General features: G+C 42.8%; 1 pseudogene; it reads right to left on the reverse strand.

Moving 5' to 3' along the window:
* Positions 1 to 7,580: 7,580 nt before the first annotated feature.
* LOC126250196 (5S ribosomal RNA) lies at positions 7,581 to 7,698 on the reverse strand (annotated as a pseudogene).
* Between the last annotated feature and the right edge of the window lie 5,655 nt (positions 7,699 to 13,353).

A 13,353-nucleotide genomic window follows, 5' to 3' on the forward strand; every position in this document is an offset into this window, starting at 1 on the left:
ATGGATTTGAAAGAAACTACAAAATTCGGAAGTTACACTTTTTTTTTTCAATATTAGGTGCGTTGTGCTGCCACCTACTGCCAGATACCCCATATCAGTGACCTCAGTAGTCATTAGACATCGTGAGAGAGCAGAATGGGGGCCTCCGCGGACCTCATGGACTTCGAATGTGGTCATCTGATTGAGTGTCACTTGCCCCATACATCTGTACGTGATATTTCTACACTCCTAAACATCTCTAGGTCCACTGATTCCGATGTGATAGTGGAGTGGAAACATGAAGGATCACGTACAGCACAAAAGCGCACAGACTGGCCTCGTCTGGTGACTGACAGAGAGTGCCGACAGCTGACGAGGGTCGTAATGTGTAATAGTCAGACGTCTATCCAGACCATCTCACAGGAATTCCAAACTGCATCAGGTTCCACTGCAAGCACCATGACAGTTAGGCGGGAGGTGAGAAAACTGGGATTTCATGGTCGAGCGACTGCTCATAAGCCACACATCGCGCCAGTAAATGCCGAACGACGCCTTGCTTGCTGTAATGACCATCAACATTGGACTACTGAACAGTGTAAAAACATTGTGTGCAGAGGCGAATGACTGTACACAATGTGGCGATCCGATGACAGAGTGTGGGTATGGCGAATGCCCTGTGAACGTCATCTGCCAGCGTGTGTAGTGCCAACAGTAAAATTGGGAGGCGGTGGTGTTATGGTGCGGCAGTGTTTATTGATGGAGGGGGCGTGGCACTATCACAGCACAGCCCTACATTGATGTTTTAAGCACCTTGTTGCTTCGCACTGTTGAAGAGCAATTCGGGGATGACGATTGCATCCTTCAACACGATCGAGCGGCTGTTCATAATGCACGACCTGTGGCGGAGTGGTTACACGACAATAGCATCCCTGTAATGGGGTGGAATGCACAGAGTCCTGACCTGAATCCTGTAGAACACCTTTGGGTTGTTTTTCAACGCTGACCTCGTGCCAGGCCTCACCGACCGACATCGATACCTCTCCTCAGTGCAGCACTCTGTGAAGAATGGGATGCCATTCACCAACAAAACTTCCAGCACCGGATTGAACGTATGACTGCGAGAATGGAAGCTGTCATCAAGGCTAAGGTAGGGCCAACACCATACTGAATTCCAGCATTACCGTTAGAGGACGCCACGAACTTGTAAGTCATTTTCAGCGAGGTGTCCGGATACTTTTGATCACGTAGTGTTATAGTAACAAAATAAGACGCAATGGGTGTGTTTCCATAAGCAATTATGCCAAGTTTGTGCAATTTATGCATTGAAGTTCTTGACACACTAGATATCTCATTACCGAGAGAGACCCGCGCCCAACATTTTCGTTCAAAAATGGTTCAAATGGTTCTGAGCACTATGGGACTTAACATCTGTGGTCATCAGTCCCCCTAAAACTTAGAACTAATTAAACATAACTAACCTAATGACACCACACACATCCATGCCCGAGGCAGGATTAGAAGCTGCGACAGTGGCGGTCGCGCCGTTCCAGACTGAAGCGCCTAGAACCGCTCGGCACCCCGGACGGCAACATTTTCGTACTGCCTTGGTAATAAACGAAAAATTTTTGGTTCGAGCCTTCAATGGAAAGCAGCTATTGTGGACAACTCTCTTGTCGATTTAGCATGGACCATAACCACGAGTGTGTGTGGAAGAAGAATCACTTTAGCGGTCGCATCATCTCCTGCCATTTCCACTGAGCTCACAATCGTTACCACCTAGGTACCCGAAATTTCAGTGCCCCATATGGGTGCCATATCGATGTCCCATTTTCCAAAGCAACAGTCACACTCCCAGGACACATAGTCAAGCTGGGCCAGTCGCGAACAAGATGCTAGTGAGGACAACACGCTGGAGCAGAGTTTATCCCGCCATACAGTGCCATACCAAACACTCTGGCTGATCCAGTAGTTCTTACGTATCGATCAATCCCTCCCTCCTCCCCCTCCTCCCTCTTCCCCCCCCCCCCCAAGAAAAGCAGGTACACTCAACACCTCACATGAAAATTGCAGAAAGAAACTGAACTGCATCTCTGGAAGTCGATGAAAAGATGCCAGTGAAAACTCCCCAGCCAAGAGAACGCTGTTACACCGTTCATGTTTTCATCTATAACATTAACTGTGCAGACCCCTATTGGTCATATCCCATGTGACATAGTGCGATTAAAATATCATGTTAAAAATAGCCACTTTATTTCATCGTGTGCTGTACGGACTACTTAACACAATGGATTATCCTACGCTACAATACATGGTACTTGAACTACACATGTGAACACTCTATGGAACATTAATAGTTATGCTGTTAACATTTATCAACGATTCCAGCAAAGAGTATCTCAACAGATTCATATTTTTATACAAATCTGCACTTCCTAAACAAGGCTCTCGATAAGCCTCCCTATGACTCTGATAGTCCCGTTACGTTGATCTTGTGAAACGTATATTGGAAGAATTAGTATAATGCTTGATGCTTCTTGGAATGAACACTTCCCAAATTTCAACAAGAAACCCACCTCGGATGTACTACGGCTCTTTTGAGGTCTACAACAGAGCTTCGCTATAGCACCCTCTCACCTCCTAAAATAACCCGTGACGAAATCTGCCGCTAGTCATTGGATATTCTCTGTCACTTCTATCAATTCAACGTGAGATCGATCCGATATTGACGATCAGTACTCAAGAATGAATGTTCCCTGGATATCATGTTCGAAATCCACTTTAGGTCGCTAAAAACGGCTACTCTTAGATGTTATATAGTTGTTTTCTTGCTACTATTTATGGCCAGTAGTGTAATCGAACGGTAATGGATAGTCCCATCTGCCTATGTCAACATCTGTGGCCTATTTATGTCGAGGGTCAGCTAGAAATCTCCGCACGAAATGACGATTCCATGGACACCTTCACGCATTTCGATATAATTTTTCTGCTTTGCAATTCTCCTGTCTATGACAGCACTGCCAATCAAAATCCCACACACGCGCGTTGAAATAAACCTTAGGACTCGCTTGGGCTCTGCCCATCGGAAAAATAACTTAGTGGATTAACAAGTATACTTGTGATGTCACCGCCAGACACCATACTTGCTAGGTGGTAGCCTTTAAATGGGCCGCGGTCCATTAGTATACGTCGGACCCGCGTGTCGCCACTGTCAGTGATTGCAGACCGAGCGCCACCACACGGCAGGTCTAGATAGACTTACTAGCACTCGCCCAGTTGTACAGCCGACGTTCATAGCATTTGTTCACTGACAATTACGCTCTCATTTGCCGAGACGATAGTTAGCATAGCCTTCAGCTACGTCATTTGCTTCGACCTAGCAAGGCGCCATAGCATTTGATAATTAATATTGTGAAGCATGTACAGTAACGAGAGATGTTCACCAATTATGGATTAAAGTTAAGTATTACATCATCTACGTACTTTATTTGCAATTCTCAAGACATTGTCCTGTTCCAGACTTCACGCCAGTCTGCGTGTAATTAAACACGTGCATTTCGGCCTCCTCTAGCAACACGGTGTTGGCTCTTCTGCCAACACTTCAATACTAACCATTGCCATAGGAAATGTTGAACAGTTTCAGAAACCATCTCCGCTGCAGGAAGCATACGATTTGCCTCTCACACCCAAGAAGCTTGCACGCAGACTTCCCTATTTTGTTCAATACAAGAAGCTCCATGAAATTGCTTTAACGCTCAGAACTTCATCCGGTCAGCCGCAGGAACTTATGCAGGCATTTCAATTGGCCACTTTCTGCTCCAGCTTGTAGCCCTCCTTCGGACAGTGCAGTTTCCTGCCTGGATTTTTTTTTTCACCAGTTGCTGGGAAATACTTGATTGAGCAGTTCATTCTACCGGAATTAAAATGTGCTCTAATTAAAACACAAATAACTGAAATAAATTATTAACAATTTTGACTGACTGATTTATTGAATATGGGATTCATTTACGTAGATACTGTCTACAAGTAGTACTAATACTTTAAAATTTATTTATATTCTGTTATTTTAATCAACAGTATAAGAAATTAAGAATAAACCCGCGAACTGCGTACATGGTTCCGCAACAGCTGTAGACTATTTCATTTGCTCTGAAATACACTCTAAGACACAAATAAATAAATAAATAATGGAACGACGCACCACGAAGAAATTGTCCGAATGAGACGAAAATCGTTAGATTTGATGTACATGTATAAATAAAAACAAATGATTACAGTTTCAGAAAATAATGAATCATATATTCAACAGAAAGAGCTTCGCATACTGAAAAGTCAGTAACACTTTGGTGCACCTCTGGCCCTTATGCAAGCAGTTATTCAGCTTGGCTTTGATTGACTGATTGTTGGAGGTCCTTCTGAGGGATACTGTCCCAAATTTTGTCCAACTGGCGCATCTGATAGTCAAAATGCCGTGATGTTAGCAGAGCCCTGCCCCCAATGCTCCAAACGTTCTCAGTCGGGGGAGAGATCTGGCGACCTTGATAGCCAAGGTAGGGTTTAGCAAGCACGGAGACAAGCACCACAAACTTTCGCCGTGTTCGGGCGGGCATTATCTTGCCGAAATATAAGCCCAGAACGGATTGCAGTGAACGGGACGTAGCATATCGTCGTCGTACCACTGCGCAGTAGGGTTGGGCGGGATGACTACCAAAGGGTTTGCTGTGAAAAGAAATGGCACCGCAAACCATCAGTCCTGGTCGTCTGGCCGAATGGCGAGCGACAGTCGGGTTGGTATCCCGTCGCTGTCTGGGGCATCGTCAGACACGTCTTCGGCCGGGAATCTCAATGGCTGGAATAGAATTGCCTTCAGCGATGAGAGCCGCTTCGAATTCGGCTCCGATGACCAGTGAAGACATGCCTGAAGACGCCCCGGACAGAAGTAGGATACCAACACGACTGTCGCCCGCCGTAAGGCTTGCATGATGGCCAGAAGTGTACGAACGCGTTTTTGACTTTCTCAATTTATAAAGCTCTTTCTCTTGAATAAATCATCATATTTTTTTGAAACTGTAATCACTTTTGTCTTAGAGCGTTAGGCTAGTGCTGTGTCAGTGAAAAGCTGAAAGAAACAAAAAAAAATGTTTGAAATCTTATGGGACTTAAATGCCAAGGTCATCAGTCCCTAAGCTTACACACTACTTAACCTAAATTCTTCTAAGGACATACACACACACCCACGTCCAAGGGAGGACTCGAACCTCCGCCGGGACCAGCTGCACAGTCCATGACTGCAGCGCCTTAGACCGGAAAGAGACCAAACTCTGGTGGAAGATAGTAACAGCAGTCCCGTCTTTTAGTAATTAAAACTAGCCGAAGTGCTTTGCGGGAACATCTTCTCAATATGAATGCACATTCGCCTCTAGACATCCCTGTAGTAGAATTTTAATATATTTTCTTATTCTACCTTCAGAAAATGGCGTTCAGTTTTCATGGTCTGCAACCTTTTTTCTGAATTTAGAAAAATTGCTCCGGAAAATTAAGATTTTTTTCCCCAAGGTTCAGCATGGTCAGGTAGCTAGGAACAAATATTCCATTGCAATTTAAAAGCATTGCAACCCTAAAAATCATATAAATACTGTATTTAGTCGTCGCCGTGTGACATTTTTACTGTACTTCATACCATTAATGAGTAAGTGAAATCAAATGAAGCAGAAGTATTATCAGAAACTAGTTACAAGTTAAACACATTTTTACGTAGACTCTACCGGAAAGTAAATATTTTTTCGTGCGGATACTGTATCACATGTTCCTTGGTAAAAGTCTTCCGCTGCATATCACAAGATTGTGCAAGATCGACGAACTATGGCCTAGAGTCCACTCTTTATACAAGTCTGTTTCAAAATATACATAATTAACAGCCATTGAATTCAATAACTGAAGAATTTACCATATATTCCAATTAGCTTTACGTATTATATAGCATTCAAACATGTAGAGCACCAAATATTTTCAAAATACAAACTCACGTATACTAATAACGAAGTCAGTAGAATATGGCGGAAACGGCTTATGCACAGTTCCTTACGTGATTCTAAAATAAATCACTAGACTGAAATACAGAACAAAAAACATCATGTGTTCCTAAATACACTATTCTCTAGGTACATCACTTTGCATTACGCCAATTGTACTTATTTGGCCTTTTAAGTATGGTACTCTAACCTATTCTGACGCAAGTCAGGTTTTTTCAGATGAATGGGATTCTCAGATTTTTGGTGTTATGGAGTACAATTTGGCTAACGCGAACACAGTATGACAGTTGCAGAAAATTCTACACATAATACGTTACCGGAATCATTAAAATTTCTTGCAGACAGCGAGTGCCTAGCTTGCTGAATGCCACTCAGATTGGCCATGTTAGTCCTTACCATACAAGTGAATGTAATGAAACGCTGTGCAGTGTATACCTCAACTTGCCGACGATAAATCTTGTATCAGAGACTTCCTACCTTGGTGAAGTCAAGGGACAAATGTCTTCTACTACAGGAATTTGAAATGTGTTATATGGCTATCTTTAGCGGTTGTGGTTTGTTGTAACGTGGAAATGCAGTCTCTTCGGGACGGATACAAAAGCTATGATGAGTCCGTAGAAGACGTGAGCAGAAGAGGAATGGATGAGTCGTAAGTCCGGACGTTAGTCACGAAAATTAACGTCAACGCAGACTGGCAGACACCATATCAGCATCTCATTGATGGGGTTGTAGCATGGTCCTTCCTTTTAAACTGTTAGCTTAGTTTCATAGAATGGCCATTGTCTGCACAGACAGTTATAATACTGCTATATATTGTATAAAATTAAAGTCCTCACAGACTGGCAGCCACTTTTTCACCATCTCACTGATGAGCTACAGACATTCCTTTATTTTTTTAAATGACTGGTTGTTGTGTGATGTCCTTAGGTTAGTTAGGTTTAAGTAGTTCTAAGTTCTAGGCGACTGATGATCATAGATGTTAAGTCCCATAGTGCTCAGAGCCATTTGAAGCATTTTTTATTTTTAAAATGTTTGACTACTTTCACAGCATGACCATTCTCTTCAGGCAGTTATGTTTCTGTTGGTAATAGTCTCCAGTTTCTAATGAGCTGTGCTTATTAGTGCGTTATGCAGAGTAACAGGTGAAGGCATGGCGTGTTTGAGTATCACGGATGGTCTTGGCTGCAGATGGATACACCCTGTCCAAAGTACACCACGTTACTACGATTTCGAAAGGACCTGAAAATCCTCGTTATACTCTACCAGTAAATGCAAGAACCTTATGGGATTAGTCTACGTGGCTGCAAAGATTGTATGCAGAACAGTAGTTCTTGTTTATGTTGCTGATTATTGTAAAAAAGGGAAGATAATCACTCCGTCTTCAGGCCACAAATGGCCCACCGGGACCATCCGACCGCCGTGTCATCCTCAGATGAGGATGCGGATAGGAGGGGCGTGTGGTCAGCACACCGCTCTCCCGGTCGTTATGATGGTTTTCTTTGACCGGAGCCGCTATTATTCGGTCGAGTAGCTCCTCAATTGGCATCAAGAGGCTGAGTGCACCCCTAAAAATGACAACAGCGCATGGCGGCCCGGATGGTCACCAATCCAAGTGCCGGCCACGCCCGACAGCGCTTAACTTCGGTGATCTGACGGGAACCGGTGTATCCACTGCGGCAAGGCCGTTGCCTTAAAAGAGGGAACATAGATAATAAAAAAAAAAATTGGTTCAAATGGCTCTGAGCACTATGGTACTTAACTTCTAAGGTCATCAGTCCCCTAGAACTTAGAACTACTTAAGCCTAACTAACCTAAGGACATCACACACATCCATGCCCGAGGCAGGATTCGAACCTGCGACCGTAGCGGTCGCGCGATTCCAGACTGTAGCGCCTGGAACCGCTCGGCCACCCCGACCGGCGATAGATAATACCCGGTACTGGCGCATAGAGTGCTCACCTAGAATAGCACCAATGTTGTTGCCGAGTTTTGTCCACTGATCACCAACGTTGTTAAATGTCCTCACTCCTTGAGGCACTCAGGAGAGGCTTCGACTTCAGTGGAGAATATTCGAAGTAAAACTAGTGATTAGTAGCTTTGTGCACCACCTCTCCCCCTCTTTGTGGCCAAATACTTGCGACGAAAATTTCTTAAAATCAGTGTCTACTGCTAGTTGACTGTTACCACACGTCGGTGCGCTAACAGCTTTAGCTACCAATCATATTACTGGTCCAGTAGCCCAAGTAGTTAAACATTCGACCGTTATGGAAGTTATTTGGATCAGAATATCGGTCGGAGACATTTATGGTGAATTAGATTAGATGTTTCAGTGTATGTTGTATCTTATCTCAGCTTGTAGATAACTCAACAAATATTTCAGGGAGTTCGCTATTTTATTAGTTCCTTATACATTAATTCGGTGTTTTTATCACTTTGGATCCTATGCATGTGGATGTTCAAGGAGGGGAAGTGTTCAGGGATCATTAAACATCCAAATTTTTTATTTTTCTAATTTATTTATTTTTTTTTATTTTTGTACAAGTGTTTTCATTTTTACGTACAAGATGTATTCAAAAAGTAACGGGTGTTCTTGCTTTTGGAAAATAATTTTATTTTTTCGTCTAGATCAACGTAGTCCTCATTACATGTTACGAATTTATGCTAGCGCTATTTCCAACCAATAAATCTCTTGTGGAGCTCGACCATTGGATAGCATTTATCTATCTCAGCTTTGCGTTTCTAATCTCGTCTAAGCTTATGAAACGACAGTCCGAAAAGGTTTTCTTTGTTTTTTGGGGATAGAAAAAAGTCATCAAAGCATTATGGTGCCTGGGGCATCATTCCAATATTTTTTGGAACAGATTTTGCTGTCACTTGTTTCATACCCTAAACATCCGAAAAAAATAATGGCATGAGTCAGTTTATTTGCCAAAATCAACAGTAACTTCTCTGATAATGATTCGGCAGTCATTCAGAATAATTTATTTCACCATTCATTTGCCACGATTTCGTCAGTTGATGTGCTGGGGCGTCCAGGGCGCTTGTTATCTTCAGCACCTTCAGAGCCTTTACTGAATCTCTTATAACACTCGCACACCCTTGATTTACATGTAGCAAACTCACTAAAATCACATTTAACATTTCTAAAATTTCAATATTCTTTATTCCGTTCTTACAGCAAAATTTAGTACTGTTTCTCTTATCCATTTTTATACAAAACAAATAATCACTGATACTAAGAAGACGCATGTAACTTTTTTGACAGCTGACAACAGACAAAACATCTGATATAGCTAACACTGTACAAATACTTTTTGGACTTATCTACGACCAGAAAAACTAAAAAATTCTCGCTAATCTGACTAGTACGGGTACAACACGTGCAGTTATAAAATTCTGGTTACATTTGAACATACCTTGTAACTCAGTTACCAAGTTCCCCATCCATGAACCTCAAAAGTAGCAAGGAAGTCTGGAACGTTTAACCCAAGACATTTATCCGTTGTTTGCTCGAGGCCCTGCTCACGTGGATGGGCTTGCGGTTTGGCTTCAGTCAGGCAAAGGAGACCATACACAGGCTGCACTTTCCTTCCTTCTTTCTTTTGCTTGTGCCTTTTCCCACAAGGACGCAGGGTCGGCATGGTTAATCTGATTTGGCAATGTTAATTGAAGGGGTGGCCGGATGCCCTTCCTGCCGCCACCCTGTACCCCCTGGGATGGAATTAGTGTACCCCAACTGTCTGTTCCCAGTGTAATCCATGGAATAGTGCGAATGTGGGCAGATGTCTGCGAGCCGTGTAACTGAGGTGGGACGTGGGGACCAGCCCGGTATTCACCTAGTGCGATGTGGAAAACCGCCTAAATAGCACATCCAGGCTGGCCAGCACACCGGCCTCCGTCGTTAAGCCTCCAGACGGATTGGATCTGGGGCCGGCGTGCCTGCCCGAGTCCAGGAAGCAGCGCATTAGCGCACTCAGCTAACCTGGCGGGTAATACACAGGCTGCACTACCTGCCGCTAAAAACAAATCCGACAGGGTTCGTGAGTCCACAGGCAGAACCAGAAAACCTCGATGAGTTTAGTCAAGACGCCCATTCAGAACTTGATTGGTCTGCTGATCTCTCGTCGACTAGTTGTGTGTGGACACCGGCGACTGCTAGGCGGACCCTGCCTGTGTACTGGAGAGTGGGCTGGAAGGTAGTGGTCGGGCAAAGTGTGTAGAGGAGAGGCCCACTGGTGAAACCGACAGACCTCGACAACCGACCCGACTGAGAAGGCATTGCCGTCACACAGGCAAACGGATTGTGGTCGACCTGTTCGGAAAGTGGGTCGGCACACGAGTCCGCCTGTGTACAGGGGCGCTTAAGGGAACGCAAAGAGGGAAAGACCCTAAGAAGAAGAAGAAGAAGAAGAAGACGAAGAAGAAGACGAAGAAGAAGAAGAAAAAACTCCCCATGTCCAGAAGCACACATGTACACTTCCCCAAGCTGTCAAACAAAGAAAGAAATTACTAATCAAAATCATGCAGTCTCATTACAGATTCAGAAACCTTTGATATTGAGTTACCCAGCAGTGTACTCATTTTTATACCAGTTTTATTTTAAGCGCCTTTAATTTTTAGTTGTGCTTTACCAGTTAACAAAACTTCCAAGAGAAAGGAGATATTATTCTATTTATTTCTAAAGTACTGAGAACCCAAAATGTGGATACAGATTTCACCTGCACTCACTTAGGGAGAAGTTGTTAATTTACTCATAACAACAGCAATAGTTATAAACTCTTCAAGTTTTATGTAATGCCTTCTTCTTTCAACTGCTGATGTAGGAACACGGCGAGGACCATTTTACTAGCGGTTGGGGCTGAGTCAGAATATGAAACTACTGACATAGAAACACATGGTCACTTCCCTATGTCCCAGTAGGTAGGTTTTGGCATCTGCTCCTTCACGTAACTTGGTAATGACCTTATGTTTTGGAATCACTAGAAGCTCCCTAGAGCCTGAAGTCAACAAAGGTCAGACCACAGGCATCCCAGACTCTTTCAGTTTCTTCTCCGACGCGGATCAGTAGGTACTGCCCACCACCATCGTGGACTCATTTTGCTAAACTCACTTGCCATCTTGCACCTAGTAACAGTATAAGTTTAACAGAACTGGGCAATGGCGCTCGCATAGGCACTGGGATGCAAAACTGTGCAATGGCAGCACGTAACTACCATGGAATGATCCTAGGATTGCTCATGAAGATATGATGATATAACTGAAATTTTTCTCCACAGACGTGATTGTGAACATAAAAGGCAATGAGAAGGATTCATGGATTCTTAATATTTACTGTTGTGCTGTAGTTCGGTATCTGGAATCATATGGGTACCAACCTGTCACCTGACTCAAGCAGATATATGAAGAAGAAGAAAATAATGATTCAAATATTTTTATTTGTGCTTCAGACAATGTAAAACAGCTATTTATTTGTGTGACTAGGAAATGATTCTTTTGAAAAGCAAACAATTATTATTATTGGAACTTACCCTTCTACATGTGTTTCCTTAAGCAGCTGACGTATGTATAGAGGTGAGGTTTGAACAAGGATGTATGGTAACAAATTATTTAGTTTATTCATCGTAAGAATACTTTTTGTCCATAAATGTTACCTATGGCGTTAATCTAGTGCTGCAAATTTTTACTCACGTCTCTCTGATACACCTTTTAAGTGACTACTACCATGTACTGCTTCCTCCCTAAGATACCAACAAGTGTAGCAGGATTTGCAAAACCCTATGCTATTAATCAGTGAACTAAGCTACATTACTTGTATGCAAATTGCACATTCATTGTACTAATGTTGACCATCCTATGTGTTTACATCTATTGCTCCTTCTATACTGAGTGGTTTCAGCTTGGAGCAATGAGCTTGGAATCACGTTGTGGCTTGTAAATACGAACAAGGATATATGTTAACAAAATTATTTCTCTATTAACAATATATATCTATGCTTGCAGTGGAAGGGGTGTCACGTCCACAAGTCGCAAAAACGATTTAAGTCCAAAAATGCTTCCAAGGCAATTGACTTCTCGTCTGGGGGCATTAATGTGGCGTCCTACTGGCATCTCTTGCAACGCAGTGCATTAGTGTATAGTGCGTTATGTTCGTAAATGCTGACCTGGTGGAGTGAATACCGTTTCGAGTCCGACCATCCAGAAAAAAAACACACAATTCCCTGAGCCCAGTACAGTTGTCAGTGTGTCTAATGGGTCAGTTCCTCTGTGCCGTGCCATCGTCAGTCAAGTCTTCAGTTTTATGAAAATCAAATGCTACCAAGTACAATATGTAACGTAACTTGATTTCCCAGACACAAGTGATCATTGATTAACATCAAGAGGAGGAGCTACTTCACAATCACACTAAAAATGCAGAACCAAATAAGTCTTCTTCATTTCTTTTCTTAGTCTGGCACCTATTGCATTTTCAGCACATAATTACCTGTTGTTGTTGTGGTCTTCAGTCCTGAGACTGGTTTGATGCAGCTCTCCATGCTACTCTATCCTGTGCAAGCTTCTTCATCTCCCAGTACCTACTGCAACCTACATCCTTCTGAATCTGCTTAGTGTATTGATCTCTTGGTCTCCCTCTACGATTTTTACCCTCCACGCTGCCCTCCAATGCTAAATTTGTGATCCCTTGATGCCTCAGAACATGTCCTACCAACCGATCCCTTCTTCTAGTCAAGTTGTGCCACAAACTTCTCTTCTCCCCAATCCTATTCAATACCTCATTAGTTACGTGATCTACCCACCTTATCTTCAGCATTCTTCTGTAGCACCACATTTCGAAAGCTTCTATTCTCTTCTTGTCCAAACTGGTTATCGTCCATGTTTCACTTCCATACATGGCTACACTCCATACAAATACTTTCAGAAACGACTTCCTGACACTTAAATCTATACTCGATGTTAACAAATTTCTCTTCTTCAGAAACGCTTTCCTTGCCATTGCCAGTCTACATTTTATATCCTCTCTACTTCGACCATCATCAGTTATTTTACTCCCTAAATAGCAAAACTCCTTTACTACTTTAAGTGTCTCATTTCCTAATCGAATCCCCTCAGCATCACCCGCTTTAATTTGACTACATTCCATTATCCTCGTTTTGTTTTTGTTGATGTTCATCTTATATCCTCCTTTCAAGACACTGTCCATTCCGTTCAACTGCTCTTCCAAGTCCTTTGCTGTCTCTGACAGAATTACAATGTCATCGGCGAACCTCAAAGTTTTTACTTCTTCTCCATGAATTTTAATACCTACTCCGAATTTTTCTTTTGTTTCCTTTACTGCTTGCTCAATATA

This window comes from Schistocerca nitens, chromosome 3, assembly GCF_023898315.1.
Source record: "Schistocerca nitens isolate TAMUIC-IGC-003100 chromosome 3, iqSchNite1.1, whole genome shotgun sequence".
NCBI classification, from domain to species: domain Eukaryota; kingdom Metazoa; phylum Arthropoda; class Insecta; order Orthoptera; family Acrididae; genus Schistocerca; species Schistocerca nitens.